Source organism: Chrysemys picta, chromosome 16 (assembly GCF_011386835.1).
Source record: "Chrysemys picta bellii isolate R12L10 chromosome 16, ASM1138683v2, whole genome shotgun sequence".
In the NCBI taxonomy this organism is placed as follows: domain Eukaryota; kingdom Metazoa; phylum Chordata; order Testudines; family Emydidae; genus Chrysemys; species Chrysemys picta.
Genome location: NC_088806.1, coordinates 582,400 through 596,377, shown reverse-complemented (window position 1 = coordinate 596,377; position 13,978 = coordinate 582,400). Strand labels below are relative to the sequence as shown.

General features: G+C 57.0%; 1 long non-coding RNA gene across 2 annotated transcripts; it reads right to left on the bottom strand.

Annotated features, from left to right (window-relative positions):
- Window positions 1-2,177: 2,177 nt before the first annotated feature.
- LOC135975899 (uncharacterized) lies at window positions 2,178-13,018 on the bottom strand. Of its 2 annotated transcripts, none has more exons than XR_010592985.1 (2): window positions 12,658-13,018; window positions 2,178-3,307 (listed from the first exon to the last, which is right to left on the bottom strand). It is a non-coding gene; the product is annotated as an uncharacterized LOC135975899 (long non-coding RNA). The 2 variants fall into 2 exon arrangements; XR_010592984.1 differs by lacking the exon at window positions 12,658-13,018 and adding an exon at window positions 3,846-9,650.
- Window positions 13,019-13,978: the final 960 nt, after the last annotated feature.

Below are 13,978 nucleotides of genomic sequence, written 5' to 3'. Positions count from 1 at the left end.
AGAATCTCTGTCTCAAATCCCCGGCACCGGGCTGTAAATCATATTCATCTGAAAGGGAGAAGGGTGCACATTCAAGAGTGCCGGAGCATCAGCGACCCTTCCATCGCCCCCTCAACTGAGATAGGGCCCTGGGGAGTGGAGGGTTGGAGGAATGCAGGGAATTCCCCCAGGCGGGCAGCTGGATCGCCCCCTCATCTATTCATAAAGGCTTTCTCTAATCCTAGTTCTTCCACTAATATCCAGCAGAATACCCCCTCCTGCCCCAATCCATCACAGCTAATTCTCATCCCCTCGGGCCCCTCCGAAGCCCACTCACCGCCAAACACATCTCTTGCTAATGCTTCAGCCAGGGTTTGCCCCTGTCCTGGTGGCCTCTCTGGGTCTTGCCTGCTGCGTGAAATTGCAGACGAACTCTTTATAGTCCTCAGAGGAGGGAGCTGCCAGGTTGGCAGTGAAATTGTGGTTGGTGACCTGCACCATCACCCTTGCTGTCACGTTCACCTCTGATTCGGGGACCAAAGAAACCCGCTGAGACTCGGCAGTGAGCAGTGTGTGTGTGTGTGTGTGTGTGTGTGTGTGTAAATAAAATTGGTCTCAGAAACTCTGACATGGGATTAAGTCGACCAGGCAAAGTGATGCCACAGAAAACCCCAACCCCCAAAAGCCAAGGAAGGAAAAGATCACCAAATAAAAAAAACAGAGCCGGGGAGAGAACCCAGGAGTCCTGGCTCCCAGCCCCCCCCCCCCCCCGTTCTAATCCACCAGCCCCCACTCCCCTTCCAGAGCCAGGGAGAGAACCCAGGAGTCCTGGCTCCCACCCCCCTCTGCTCTAACCACCAGCCCCCACTGCCCTCCCAGAGCCAGGGAGAGAACAATAGAGAGACATCAAAAAACCCAACTTATATTCAGGCAATATGTTGTGTTCATAGAGTCTAAGGGCAGAGGAGAGCCTTGTGACTGTTGAGAAATTGCAGAGTCAGTTGCCGACCCCACTTCAACTTAGTGTGAAACACACTCAAGAGACCAAATAACTGACTCCAGGCAGGTTTATCACTACGAGCCAATCACACGGTGCAGGACAACCGTTCTCTGCAGTATCAGTCTCTGGGAAGCCGGCCCGTGCGGCATCAAAGGTGCGTCCCCCCATGACACATTTCAGCCGGAGGTATTTATATCACAAGTGACCCATTGCTAATCCCCTACCCAGCCGCTTGGCCCAGTTCCCTCACTGGTTCAGTTCCTTCCTTAGCTGGGTTTTGGATCCCAGCGCTCCAGGGGCCGGGCGACGGAGGGACTTCCCCGGCCGTCACGAAGACGCTGGATGAATCTAGCTTGATTTCAAACCATTAACGACCGACTCGGGCCAGATGATTCTGTGAACGCCGGGCATGATGGGTCACGTAGCAATAAAACCCACAGGCCAATTTAGCATACGTACCTGCCATTAGATCTCTGTTGTGTCCTCAGTGCATCCCGGTACATGCCTGACACGTCCCATACTTCACTCGACATAATCGCCTAGTCCGACCCCCTAAAACACAGAGACCTCCCCCCGCCCTCTAGTAGTCCCCGTGGGAACCCGAGCAGATCTGTCAGAACAGCCAGTCTCGTTATAAGAGTTACCAGGGATGGAGAAATAGTTCCACTGGCTAATTACATATGTAGTGACAAATTGATGCCTCATTTCAGCTTCAACTCCCAGCCCTTGGGTGGCGTAATTACTTTGTCTGCTACGTCAGAGAGTGTGTATCAAAGGTGTGCTCCGGGAATCTCTCACTCCGAGGCAGGGTTTCAAATCCTTCTCTGGCCCCTCTCTGATTTAACCACCACCCTGCTGGAACTGCAGGGGCCAGAATGGGGCACGGGATTCCCCCGGGACAAAGAACAGAAATTCATTGCCGTGGGCTGGAGCTGTTCAAATCTCATCCCGCTTCATCCCACCTAGTCGCCCGGACTCAGCCGGAGCCACTGGAGGTGGCACCTGGGTCCTGTCTCTGGCCGGAACATCTCTTGGCTCAGAGGTGTCATCAGACGCTATCGGTGTGGTGCTCTGCTCTTGTTTGATGATGATACCAGTCGGCTGCGTGCGTGTTCCCTCTGTGTGCTGCCCCGGCTCTGCACAGGTAGCTGACACAGCAAACCCCGAGAGACCCCCCCAAAGCCCACAGACTCTAGTAAGGTACGAAGGCACCCGGCCAGGTTTATTGTCAAACGAAGCACAGTAAGAGTTCCCCGTAGACTCTACGAGACATACTACGAATTGGTGCCCCCGGCAATGGATCGGCTCAGTCAGTGGCGGGACTTTCCACTGCCCCCTAGGCCAGACAAAGATGCGCACTCCGGGACCTACTTTTATACAGTTACAGGACAGATTACTCATCCCTGCTGACGCATTGAGGTACAGCCCCTCTATTAGGGGGTTGCCTTCTCCTGGCACAGGTTGGTTCGAACAAACTATCCATGAAACTATCCATTGTATTGTCCTTTCATATCATATTGTCTATCCATCATATTGTTCTTTTATACTGTCTCTAGGCTGGGTCTACCTGTTCCTTGTTATCTGCGGGGGATATGTTCCTACCCAGCTGTTCCGGTGCCGTCTTGGCACATGTTCCTTTTATTAGTGACTTCTAGCAGCCCTCTTCTTGCCGACTTCTGTGAGTGGGACTTGCCTCTGGCTCACAGCCCAGCTTTGCTTAACAATGTCTTGACTACTACTCTAGTTCAGGCCTCATACCGGCCCTCATACCAAGGGTTTATGTCTCATGGACTCATCTTACTACAAGGGGGACCAAAGCCCAAGGTCCCCGAACACAGCAGCAGCAGCGAAGCTCACAGCAAGTCTTTTCCGAGGACCCCCAAATGGAGGGGTGGGGAGGAGGGTCCATCCCCTCGTCCGTTTGTCCCCTGCCTGTTGGCACAAAGATGTTCCCGGCTCACAGCTGGGGCTGGCTGCTTCCCTTGCCCTGCAGTTGTTGCCTCTTCTTGATGCGGCATCGGGGGAGCTCGTACCCGCAGTAACCCACTTTCAGGCACCGGAAGCAGAAGGAGCACGGGCACTCGGCACACCGCACCGTGGGGCAGCCCTTCTGGGTGTGGGTCACCAGAGCCCCACAGTCGGGGCAGGCCCGCAGCGCCGGGCACTCATGCACCGTTGAGTTGCGGTCATTGATTTTGGGTGCCCCGTCCAGGGCGGTCTGCAGCAGGCACCTGAGGTCGGTGTCGGGGGAGGAGGCCATCCAGGTGGTTGGGTGGGGTCCAAACAGGCCAGGCAGGGCCCTTAGGACACCTGAGTCTGGATCAGATGCTGGGGGAATAGGGGAGACGGAGCATTAGCCATCAGCAACACCTCTGAGGTTCCCAACTCGGCCCTCTTTCTTCGTAGGTCCCCGGTGGGGCATCCCCCGGTCCCGGAGATGAATTGAGTTCCCTGGCCAGAGGCCCCAGATAACGCCCGGCTCGAGGACATGCCGCGAGGGCTGGCCAAGTGACTGAGCTGCCCGGCGCGCCTGCCCGTCCCTGTCCCGCTCCGGTTCCTCTTGCCACAGCATCTCCCGGTACATGCCACGTCCCCACGGTGCCCTGCAGAGCCAAACACCGGCTGTGCCCGTCACTGCTGGGGTGGAGCCAAAGAACCAGCTCTCGGGGGAAAGAGAAACGGGGCCCCGGGGAGGCCATGAGGCCTGCAGAAGCTGCTGGAGTCACCTAAGAGCCAATGAATGAACCCGGGTGTCTCAGCACCTCCTCCCCCACCCCCCTCCTGACCCCATTAAACTCCCCTCCTCCCCCAAAGCTGGGGAGAGAACCCAGGAGTCCTGGCTCCCAGCCCCCCTGACCAGCGGTACCTGTTTAGCTGCAGGAAGTCGCCCCCCAGACAAGTTTCTGGCTGCTGGAGGCGCCGTCAGGGGAATTTCCCAGTGACTCGGCTCAGTGTTTCGCTTTCGCTTGCCAAGGATGCAGCGGGAGAGGCGCTCGAGGGCCAGGCACTGAGAGGCTGGGTGGGAGGGCTGAGCCGTGTCTCCCCACCCGAGCATACATCAAGAGACCTGAGAGGCACGGTCAGATGGGGCAGTGGAGCGTTCACACCAGTAGAACCAGTTTGGTTTGGAGTGTGGTCCCGATGGCTATACCAGCACCAGCCATGCCAGGCACAGGGGAAGAACCCAGGAGTCCTAGCTCCCAGCTCCCCTACACTAACCCACCAGCCCCCACTCCCTGCCCAGAGCTGGGGAGAGAATCCAGGAGTCCTGGCTCCCAGCCCCCCCTGCTCTAACCCTCCAGCCCCCACTCCCCTCCCTGAGCTGGGGAGGGAACCCAGGAGTCCTGGCTCTCAGCCCCCACTGCTCCAACCCACCTGACCCCGCTCCACTCCTGGAGCCGGGGAGAGAACCCAGGAGTCTTGGCTCCCAGCCCCCTGTCCTCTGACCCACCAGATCCCACTCCCCTCCCAGAGCCAGGGATAGGACCCAGGTATCCTGATTCCCCTCCCAGAGCCGGGGAGAGCAGGGTGCCGCAGTGAAGGGCTGAGTCCTGGTTGCCTGGAAGCTGCTCCCACGTGCCACCAAGTCCCCAGGCCAGCTCTGGGGGAGTTTAGCAGTCACCACTTCTGCCCCAGCCACCGCCATGGATCCTGGGAGCTGTCCTGCACAGAGATCCGTCCCTGGCATCATCCCAGTCACTGTCGCTGAAGCACGCGCCCATTTCCCAGAGCTGTATCACTGAGAGAGATAGAGGGGGGGCTGTGAAATCTCTGCTTGGCTCTCTGTGCCCCAGGAGGCCCATGTCTGCACCGCGCCCCTCCACCTCGTGGCATGGCCCCCTGAAGCCAGGGGCACTGGGTGGCTAGGAGACCACATGTAGGGCCCCCAACCTGCAGGCCCCCCTTGGGCAGATTTCCCCCTTACCACGATGGCAATGAGGGTCCCAGCCAGCCCGCGGCTGCAGAACCTCAGCTCTGTCACCCACGCCGCCCTCCCCGACACGGGCCCCACGACCTCCCCACTGCGCTGGCCACAGCCCATGCCCAGGACAGTTGCGGAGAGTCAGAACTAGTGCAAAGGGTCCCCCCATCCCTGCCCCACTGTGCCCCTTTCAAGGCCTCTCCCCAGCCTCCCCCGACCCCTTCACCAGTTTGTCCCGGCCCCTGCCTCTAAACCACCTACAACCCTCCCAGCTGGGTGGTCTCTGCACAAGTTTTACGTGCATCCTCCGCTGTGTTATCCAGCTGTCTCGCGATAGCCATTGTGATGTTGTACTCCAGAATGTTTTATGGAAATATGCTAATGAGTGTGAATATCATCTAACTGGAATATGCTTTAGGCAAAAGGTCTCTTGTAGGTATCATTAGAAAGCTTATAACGTACTGAGTGTGGTCATCCTATTTGTATGAATGTATCGTTCTTGCATCTGAAACTAGAAATATGAAGTATAACTCTGAGGTCCTATTGTAATTACGCCAAGTGGGGGCCATTAATGGTGGTTTGGAAGCTTGATGGTTCCCATTGAGTAGGACAACTGGCTGTAAATGGCTGTTTACTTACAGACCTTCTGGGGTACATGTGGGCCAGCCCTGGAAGAATGGAGCCTTGGGTCTCACAGGACATATGATCCTGTCACCTGAACTGGAATCCATCATAAACCTGGTACTTTTCCATTTAGAAGGACGAGTGGGGACCCAGAGAGACAAAAGATTCACGCCTTGTACCGAAGCTATAAAAGGGGGTGGAGCAGGACAAAGGGGGCTGCCAGTCATGAGAAATCCCCTAGCTACCACCTGAGCTGGAACAAGGACTGTACCAGGGGAAGGATTGGGCCAGACTAGGAAGGAGTCTAGTCTGTGAAAGAAGCTTATTGGAACATCTCTGAGGGTGAGATTTTACCTGTAACCAGTTTCTTAATGTATTAGGCTTAGACTTGTGTGTTTTTGCTTTATTTTGCTGGGTCACTTACTTTGTTCTGTCTGTTATTATTTGAAACCACTTAAATCCTACTTTTTATACTTTTTATACTTAATAAAATCACTTTTGTTTATTAATAAACCGAGAGTAAGTGATTAATACCTGGGGGAGCAAACAGCTGTGCATCTCTCTCTATCAGTGTTATAGAGGGCGAACAATTTATGAGTTTACCCTGTATGAGCTTTATACAGAGTAAAACGGATTTATTTGGGGTTTGGATCCCATTGGGAACTGGGTGTCTGGGTGCTGGAGATAGGTGACCTGCTGAGCAGTTTTTGGTTAAAGCCTGCAGCTTTGGGGGCATGGACCAGACCTGGGTCGGGGCTGCAGCAGGCTAGCGTGTCTGGCTCCACCAGGCAGGGTTCTGGAGTCCCACGCTGGCAGGGAAAACGGGCTCAGAGGTAGTTTCAGCAGGTCAGGTGACAGTCCCAAGGGGGTCTCTGTGATCGAACCTGTCACAGTGGCGTAGTCGGCAGGATCTGTGGACAGCTGATTGCGCTGAGACACTGGTAGTGATTTTAAATGAGTTTTAAGCGAGGTGGCTGGAGGACAGACAAAGTGGTTCCCGGTTTGTTATTTTCTGTTTGCTTATTTTGGGAAAGAGAAGTCGGAAGAGAAAAACAGGACAATGCGTGAAAGCAGTAAAGCAATTGTGAAGTTGGAGCTTTTTAGGCTGCAGATTGCAGAAAAGAGCGGGAGCACCAGAGATGATTGCAACTGAAACAGCTGGAGAGAAAAGACAAAGAGAGTCAGCCAGAGAGGAGGCGGCCCACTGAGACGGCTATGGAAGCCCAGCGGTTAGCACGGCAAGCTGCTCAGGAGAAGGAAAGAGAGAGGCGGCGACCCCTGGAGTTAAAAGGCAAAGAAACTGAGGCCCACACTGCGACCCAGAAGCATGAACTGGCCGTAATGGAGTGGAAGAGACAAAGCCCTTCAGCAGCTGGCTCCACTTCCCCCAAAATCCACAAATGGGAATGATTATGCCCGCAACATGCTAAATCCAGTGATATTGCTGAATATTTCATCACTTTTGAGAGACTGTGCACTCTCCATGCGATTCCTGAAGATCAAAAAATGACCCCATTGGTTGCAAAATTGACTAGGAGAGCTCTGGACATATTCAATAAGATGCCTATTGCTGATGCTTCAAACGACGGTAAATGTAAGGAGCTAATTTTAAAACAGTTCCAGATTACACCTGAAAGCTACAGGGTAAAATTCAGGAGTCTTAAGAGGAGTCTGCATTAAGTAATGTGGCCTATGTAAATGAAATGAGAGGTTTGGTAGATGAGTGGGTGAGGGGAAAAGGCATTACAAGCTTGGAAGGAATGTGTGATTTGGTTACTCAGGAACAATTCCTGAATATGTGCAGCGATGATGTAAAACAGTAATTGTGGGACAAAAAGGTGAATGCAGTGGGTGAATTCGCTGGGTATGCAGACTCTAACTGCAGTTTGGGATTGCTCATAAAACAAACCACTGGCAGAGGGGTACAGGGTTGGTGGAAAGCGGAATCACGATTTTACCCCTGGGAAGAAGGAGGCTGGGCATTCACTTCCCCACTCCCCTGTTACTCGTCCCAAGTCTCCTGTACAAGCAGAGGAGCGCAGAAGGTGCTATCATTGTAAGTCCACCGAGCACCTGAGGAATAAATGTCCTTGGATGAGTGGGAACAGGCACCAGGTAACACATGAAGCTGCTGCTTCTCAGAGCACAGGGGTATCCCAGGCTACTGCCTCTCACCACACAGGATTTGTAAAGGTTGTTTCTACACAACCCAGCAGGGAGCATATGCATGCTGTTAAACTTAATGACAAAGTGCTCTAAGGTTGGAGAGATACTGGTGCAGAAATTTCTGTGGTCAGGAGCAACAGAGAGTCCTGTGGCACCTTTAAGACTAACAGATGTATTGGAGCATAAGTTTTCACATGCGTCTGACGAAGTGGGCGTTCACCCACGAAAGCTTATGCTCCCAATACTTCTGTTAGTCTTAAAGGTGCCACAGGACTCAGTTGCTTTTTACAGATCCAGACTAACACGGCTGCCCCTCTGATATGTGGTCAGGAGGGAGCTGATCCAGGAGAAGGATTTGTTGCTAGGGAAAATGGCAGAATTAGAATTAGTGGGAGGTTATAAGGTCCTTGCACCTTTAGCTAAGGTACACATGGAAACTGGTGATTTTCGGGCTGAACTGACTGTTGCAGCGGTGGCACGTAATTTTGCACTGTTTCTCCTGGGGAATGATTTTTTTTGATGTGGCAGAATCTGTCCCAGGGTTTGTTAGCAGCAAGAAGGAATCTTGTGCTGAAAGCCCCAGAGGGGAGGGTAAAGTCACAGGTGCTGCTGGGGAAATAGGAGAGAGTGTCTCTTTAATGCCTCGGTAGCAGTGTGTAGCATGCCACTGACTTACTGGGGCGGCACCTCCTGCTGGTCAGTCCTGGAATTAACTCAGTCCAGTCTCGGAGCGCCTCCTGCTGGCTGGTGTCTCTCTACCGGTACCTGCTTCCTGGTCTCCGCCACTGGACTTCAGGCCCCGCGTCCCTCCCGGCCCACGGTGCCCCTTATCTTGGGTGCTGCACCACAGCAGTGCCCCCACCCTCTGGGTCTCCCAGGGAAACCCCCCTCCCACTAGGCCCACCTTTCCTCAGTGGCTACTAGCCCCGGCTCACTGGGGCAGACGCAGCCTAGCATGGCCACTTATCATGGGCAAGGGGGCTGGACCTGCTGCCTTTCTAGCTCAGCTGTCTCCCTGCAGCCCCAGTCCCTCCTTAGGCCTTCCTGCCAGGCCTGAGCTCCCCAGCACTGCTCTCCCGAAGGTACCCTGTCTCTCCCAGGCAGCCCGGCTCCTTACTCATAGCCCTCTTATCCAGGCCAACTGGCCACACAGCTCCCTCCGCTGCTCTCACTCCTCTTATCCAAGGAGCGGGGTAACTGCCTCACTACACACCCCATTTCCAAGGTGAATTAGTCTCCAGTGCCAAACACACAGATCAAATCACCTCTCCCCATTGCTCTCTGCACATGGGAGCTGACACAGATCCAGCCATCGCAATCCAAGTGTCCAGAGCGGCAAAGTAAGACAAACGCTGCCCAGGGATGTGTTGGAGTCAGACCTCAGGGACTGAGGCTTGTCAAGCAGACTTGTCCCACGTGGACCAGCCAGAAATGAACAATAAAACCACGGGCGATTTGGCCATTCGCGGCTGGTTGCTTTGTGTGTTTCGACAGGGGATGGTGACAGGTTGTGTGCGCACAATTCCACAGATTTAACTCAATCTAGATGGATATTAAACGGCAACCCCTCCCGCCCCCGCATTCCCATACCCGCGAATATTCCAATCAATAAACAAAATCTTTAAAATGCTTCAAAGAATCAATATTCGCCGCCAAAATGCTGCACGTACAGATTAAAAAAATCGGTCCAAGTCTGTCTTGCCTCATTAGCCAGCAAAGTGCCCCAGTTCAGCAGCACCCCAGCCCAGCGAGGCTGGATTGCCTCTCCCTCCGCAGCCCACCTCTGGGGGGGTTCCTAAGACAGCTGGATTCCTCCCCCAGCCAGCTCCCCTCCCAGAGCCAGGGAGAGAACCCAGGAGTCCTGGCTCCCAGCCCCCCCTGCTCTAACCACCAGCCCCCACTCCCCTCCCAGAGCCAGGGAGAGAACCCAGGAGTCCTGGCTCTCAGCCCCCCCCTGCTCTAACCACCAGCCCCCACTCCCCTCCCAGAGCCGGGGAGAGAACCCAGGAGTCCTGGCTCCCAACCCCCCTGCTCTAACCCACCAGCCCCCACACCCCTACCAGAGCCAGGGAGAGAACCCAGGAGTCCTGGCTCCCAGCCCCCTCCGCTCTAACCCACCAGCCCCCACACCCCTCCCAGAGCCAGGGAGAGAACCCAGGAGTCCTGGCTCCCAACCCCCCTGCTCTAACCCACCAGCCCCCACACCCCTCCCAGAGCTGGGGAGAGAACCCAGGAGTCCTGGCTCCCAGCCCCCTCCGCTCTAACCCACCAGCCCCCACACCCTTACCAGAGCCAGGGAGAGAACCCAGGAGTCCTGGCTCCCAGACCCCCCTGCTCTAACCCACCAGTCCCCACTCCCCTCCCAGAGCTGGGGAGAGCAGGGGGTCTGTGAGGAGCCAGCCCCTTTCTGCTAGTGCTACGGTGAAGGGCCGAGTGCTGGCTGCCTGGAAGCTGCTCCCACGTGCCACCAACTCCCAGGGACGGCTCTGGGGGATTTTAGCAGTCGCCCCCTCCACAGTCACCGCCATGGGAACTATGCCAGCCACCGCCGTGGTCACCGCCAAGGGGACTATCCCAGCCATAGTCACCACTGCTGGGAGCTGTCCTGCACTGAGAACTGTCCCCGACATCATCCCAGTCACCGCGGCTGCCGCAGGTGCCCATTTCCTGGAGCTGTATCACTGAGGGGGGGGGCTGTGAGATCTCTCCTTGGCTCTCTGTGCCCCAGGGGGCCCCTGTCTGCACTGTGCCCCTTCCCAGCTGGGTGGTCTCTGCACACGTTTTATGTGCACCCTCCCTTCCATTATCCAGATCGCTAGCGAGAGCAGTGAGTAGCCCCAGAGCCAGGACTGAGCCCCCAACCCCCGCGGGACCCCACTGCACCCACCCGCCTGCTAAGAGCCACTCTGGGATGATGGCCGGTCAACCCCGGTCAGCTCCTGCCTTACTGGGGGGGGTTCAGCTCAAGCCCATCTCCCTCGCTGCCTTCTGAGACCCTCCTGCAGCGCGGCGTTGAATGCCGGACTCAATTCAAGGTCTAGCAAGTCTACGCTTCCCCCCCACATCCACCAGGCCAGTCACCAGGAGGGGCGAAGAGCAGCACTGGGGCAGAACCATGTAATAACTAGCCCATCCCTGACAAGCGTCTGTCTAACCTCCAGTGCCAGAGATCCCACAGCCTCCCTGGACAATTTGTTCCCAGGCTTAACCACCCGGACAGTTGGGAAGTTTTTCCTGATGTCCAACCCAAACGGACCTGTCGCGTTCACGTCTTCCGCCCCACCCCCCGCCGAGAGCGGCTGGGGCTGCCTGGCCTGAGAGGGGGGTAAGAAACGGTGCAGAGGGCAGATGGGTGGGGGGAGGCAGCCGCCTGTGGCGGGGGGGGTCGGGCATGGTAGATTGACATAACACAGGCACTAGCAAACACCCCGGGAGGCTCTCAAGAGACCTGGGCACTCCGGGGAGCTGGATACCCCGAAATAGGAAAGGAGCCTGGGTGTTAACTAACCAGCTCCCGGGGGCGGCCCCCATTCCCCCATTGACACCCAGTGTAAGAAGTGGAGGAGAAGGGACAGGAGCTTCTTCCTCCGTCCCCAGGCAGGTCTCCGATTCAGCCCAGCCAAGGGGCGTCCCAGGAGAGCCTGCACCCAGCCGCCGGCTCACCAACACTGAGTGGGGCAGCGCCGAGCCGGGACCTTTGCCCCTCAGAGGGCAGGTTCTCGGCATGCATGGGGGAGGTGGAAAAACGAGTCAGGAATTAACGAGAGATCGTTCTGTGTGCAGGGCCAAGCCGTGAAGAGAGAACGGGTTATAAGTGGCGCAATCTCCAGCATGAGCGGCCGGCCAAGGAGCCGTTTGTGGCTTTTAGAAGTGTGTGTGTGTGTGTGTGTGTGTGTGTGTGTGGGGGGGGGGGGGGGAATAAAACCTGGCTTCTGGCAGGCTGGATAGACGGAACTTCTCATCTCCCGTCGCTGCAGCTCGGCCCAGGCCTTTGTCACGCCGGGGCAGGAGGTGGTTTAGGGTTGGCTTTTAGTAGGTTACTCTAAATGCATATGGAATGTGTAAAATAAACCCTGGGGAATATGAGTCACCTTGAGCTAATGATACAATGGTCCCTGCTGGTCTTGGCATCTCTGACTTGCCTCAGGAGATCGTGGGTTACCAATTTTCTGCTCATTGCCGTGCTGCCAACTCTTATGGTATTTTTCCTTAAAGCCCCAGCTCCTGGAGTCACTGGACTATGCAAGGATTTTAGCTTTCATTTTTGTTAAGTGTCATGCAACGAAAGGTGCAGAGACCCCACTCCCCTCCCAGAGCCAGGGAGAGAACCCAGGAGTCCTGGCTCCCAGCCCCCCCACTGCTCTAACCCACCAGCCCCCACTCCTCTCCCAGAGCCGGGGAGAGAACCCAGCAGTCCTGGCTCCCAGCCCCCCCGCTCTAACGCACCAGACCCCACTCACTTCCCAGAGCCGGGGAGAGAACCCAGTAATCCTGGCTCCCAGCCCCCCCTGCTCTGACCCACCAGCCCCCACTCCCCTCGCAGAGCCGGGGAGAGAACCCAGGAGTCCTGGCTCCCAGCCCCCCTGCTCTAACCACCAGCCCCCACTCCCCTCGCAGAGCCGGGGAGAGAACCCAGGAGTCCTGGCTCCCAGCCCCCCCTGCTCTAACCCACCAGCCCCCACTCCTCTCCCAGAGCCGGGGAGAGAACCCAGGAGTCCTGGCTCCCAGCCCCCCCTGCTCTAACCCACCAGCCCCCACTCCTCTCCCAGAGCCGGGGAGAGAACCCAGGAGTCCTGGCTCCCAGCCCCCCCTGCTCTAACCCACCAGCCCCCACTCCCCTCCCAGAGCCGGGGAGAGAACCCAGGAGTCCTGGCTCCCAGCTCTAACCACCAGCCCTCACTCCCCTCCCAGAGCCGGGGAGAGAACCCAGGAGTCCTGGCTCCCACCCCCCACCACGCAGCGGTACCTGTTGAGTCTCCAGCTGCTGGATGGGGGGAGCCTCCGGCAGGGGAATTTCCCAGCGACTCGGCTCCGCGTTTTGGTTTCGGTTTCGCTTGCCAAGGGCTGAGCTGGGGAAGCGCCCCGGGGCCAGATGGCAGGATTGAGCCGGGGGCTCCCGGTTCTGCAGGACGGCCCAGGGCCTCGCTGGGCGGGTCAGTGTGTGACCCCGCCCGAGCTTAGCCACGAGAGCAGAGAGGCGTGGTCAGATGGGGCTGTGCAGCGTTCACACCGCCACAAACAATTCGATTCGGAGCAAGGTCGCGACGGTTATGCCAGCAGCAGCCCTGGCTCAGGCATAAAGAGAGCCTAGGAATTCTGGCTCCCAGCCCCCCTCCCAGAGCCAGAGAGGGAACCCAGGAGTCCTGGCTCCCAGCCCCCCCTGCTCTAACTCCCCAGCCCCCACCTCCCTCCGAGAGCCAGGGAGAGAACCCAGGAGTCCTGGCTCCCAGCCCCCCCTGCTCTAACCCACCAGCCCCCACTCCCCTACCAGAGCTGGGGAGAGAACCCAGGAGTCCTGGCTACCAGCCCCCCCTGCTCTAACTCCCCAGCCCCCACCTCCCTCTGAGAGCCAGGGAGAGAACCCAGGAGTCCTGGCTCCCAGCCCCCCCTGCTCTAACTCCCCAGCCCCCACCTCCCTCCGAGAGCCAGGGAGAGAACCCAGGAGTCCTGGCTCCCAGACCCCCCTGCTCTAACCCACCAGCCCCCACTCCCCTCCCAGAGCCGGGGAGAGAACCCAGGAGTCCTGGCTCCCAGCCCCCCCTTTCTCTAACCCTCCAGCCCCCCTCCCAGAGCCGGGGAGAGAACCCAGGAGTCCTGGCTTCCAGCCCCCCTTGCTCTAATCCTCCAGCCCCCCTCCGAGAGCCAGGGAGAGAACCCAGGAGTCCTGGTTCCTAACCCACCCGCTGTAACCCACCAGACCCCACTCCCCTCCAAGAGCCAGGGAGAGAACGAGAGGGAGACATAAAAAAACCTGACTTATATTCAGGCAATATGTTGTATTCATTGAGTCTAAGGGCAGAGGGGAGCCTTGTGACTGTTGAGAAATTGCAGAGTCAGTTGCCGACCCCACTTTGGCTCGGTGTGAAACACACTCAAGAGACCAAATAACTGACTCCAGGCCGGTTTATCCCTACGAACCAATCACACGGTGCAGGACAACCGTTCTCTGCAGTATCAGTCTCTGGGAAGCCGGCCCGTGCGGCATCAAAGGTGCGTCCCCCCATGACACATTTCAGCCGGAGGTATTTATATCACAAGTGACCCGTTGCTAATCCCCTACCCAGCCG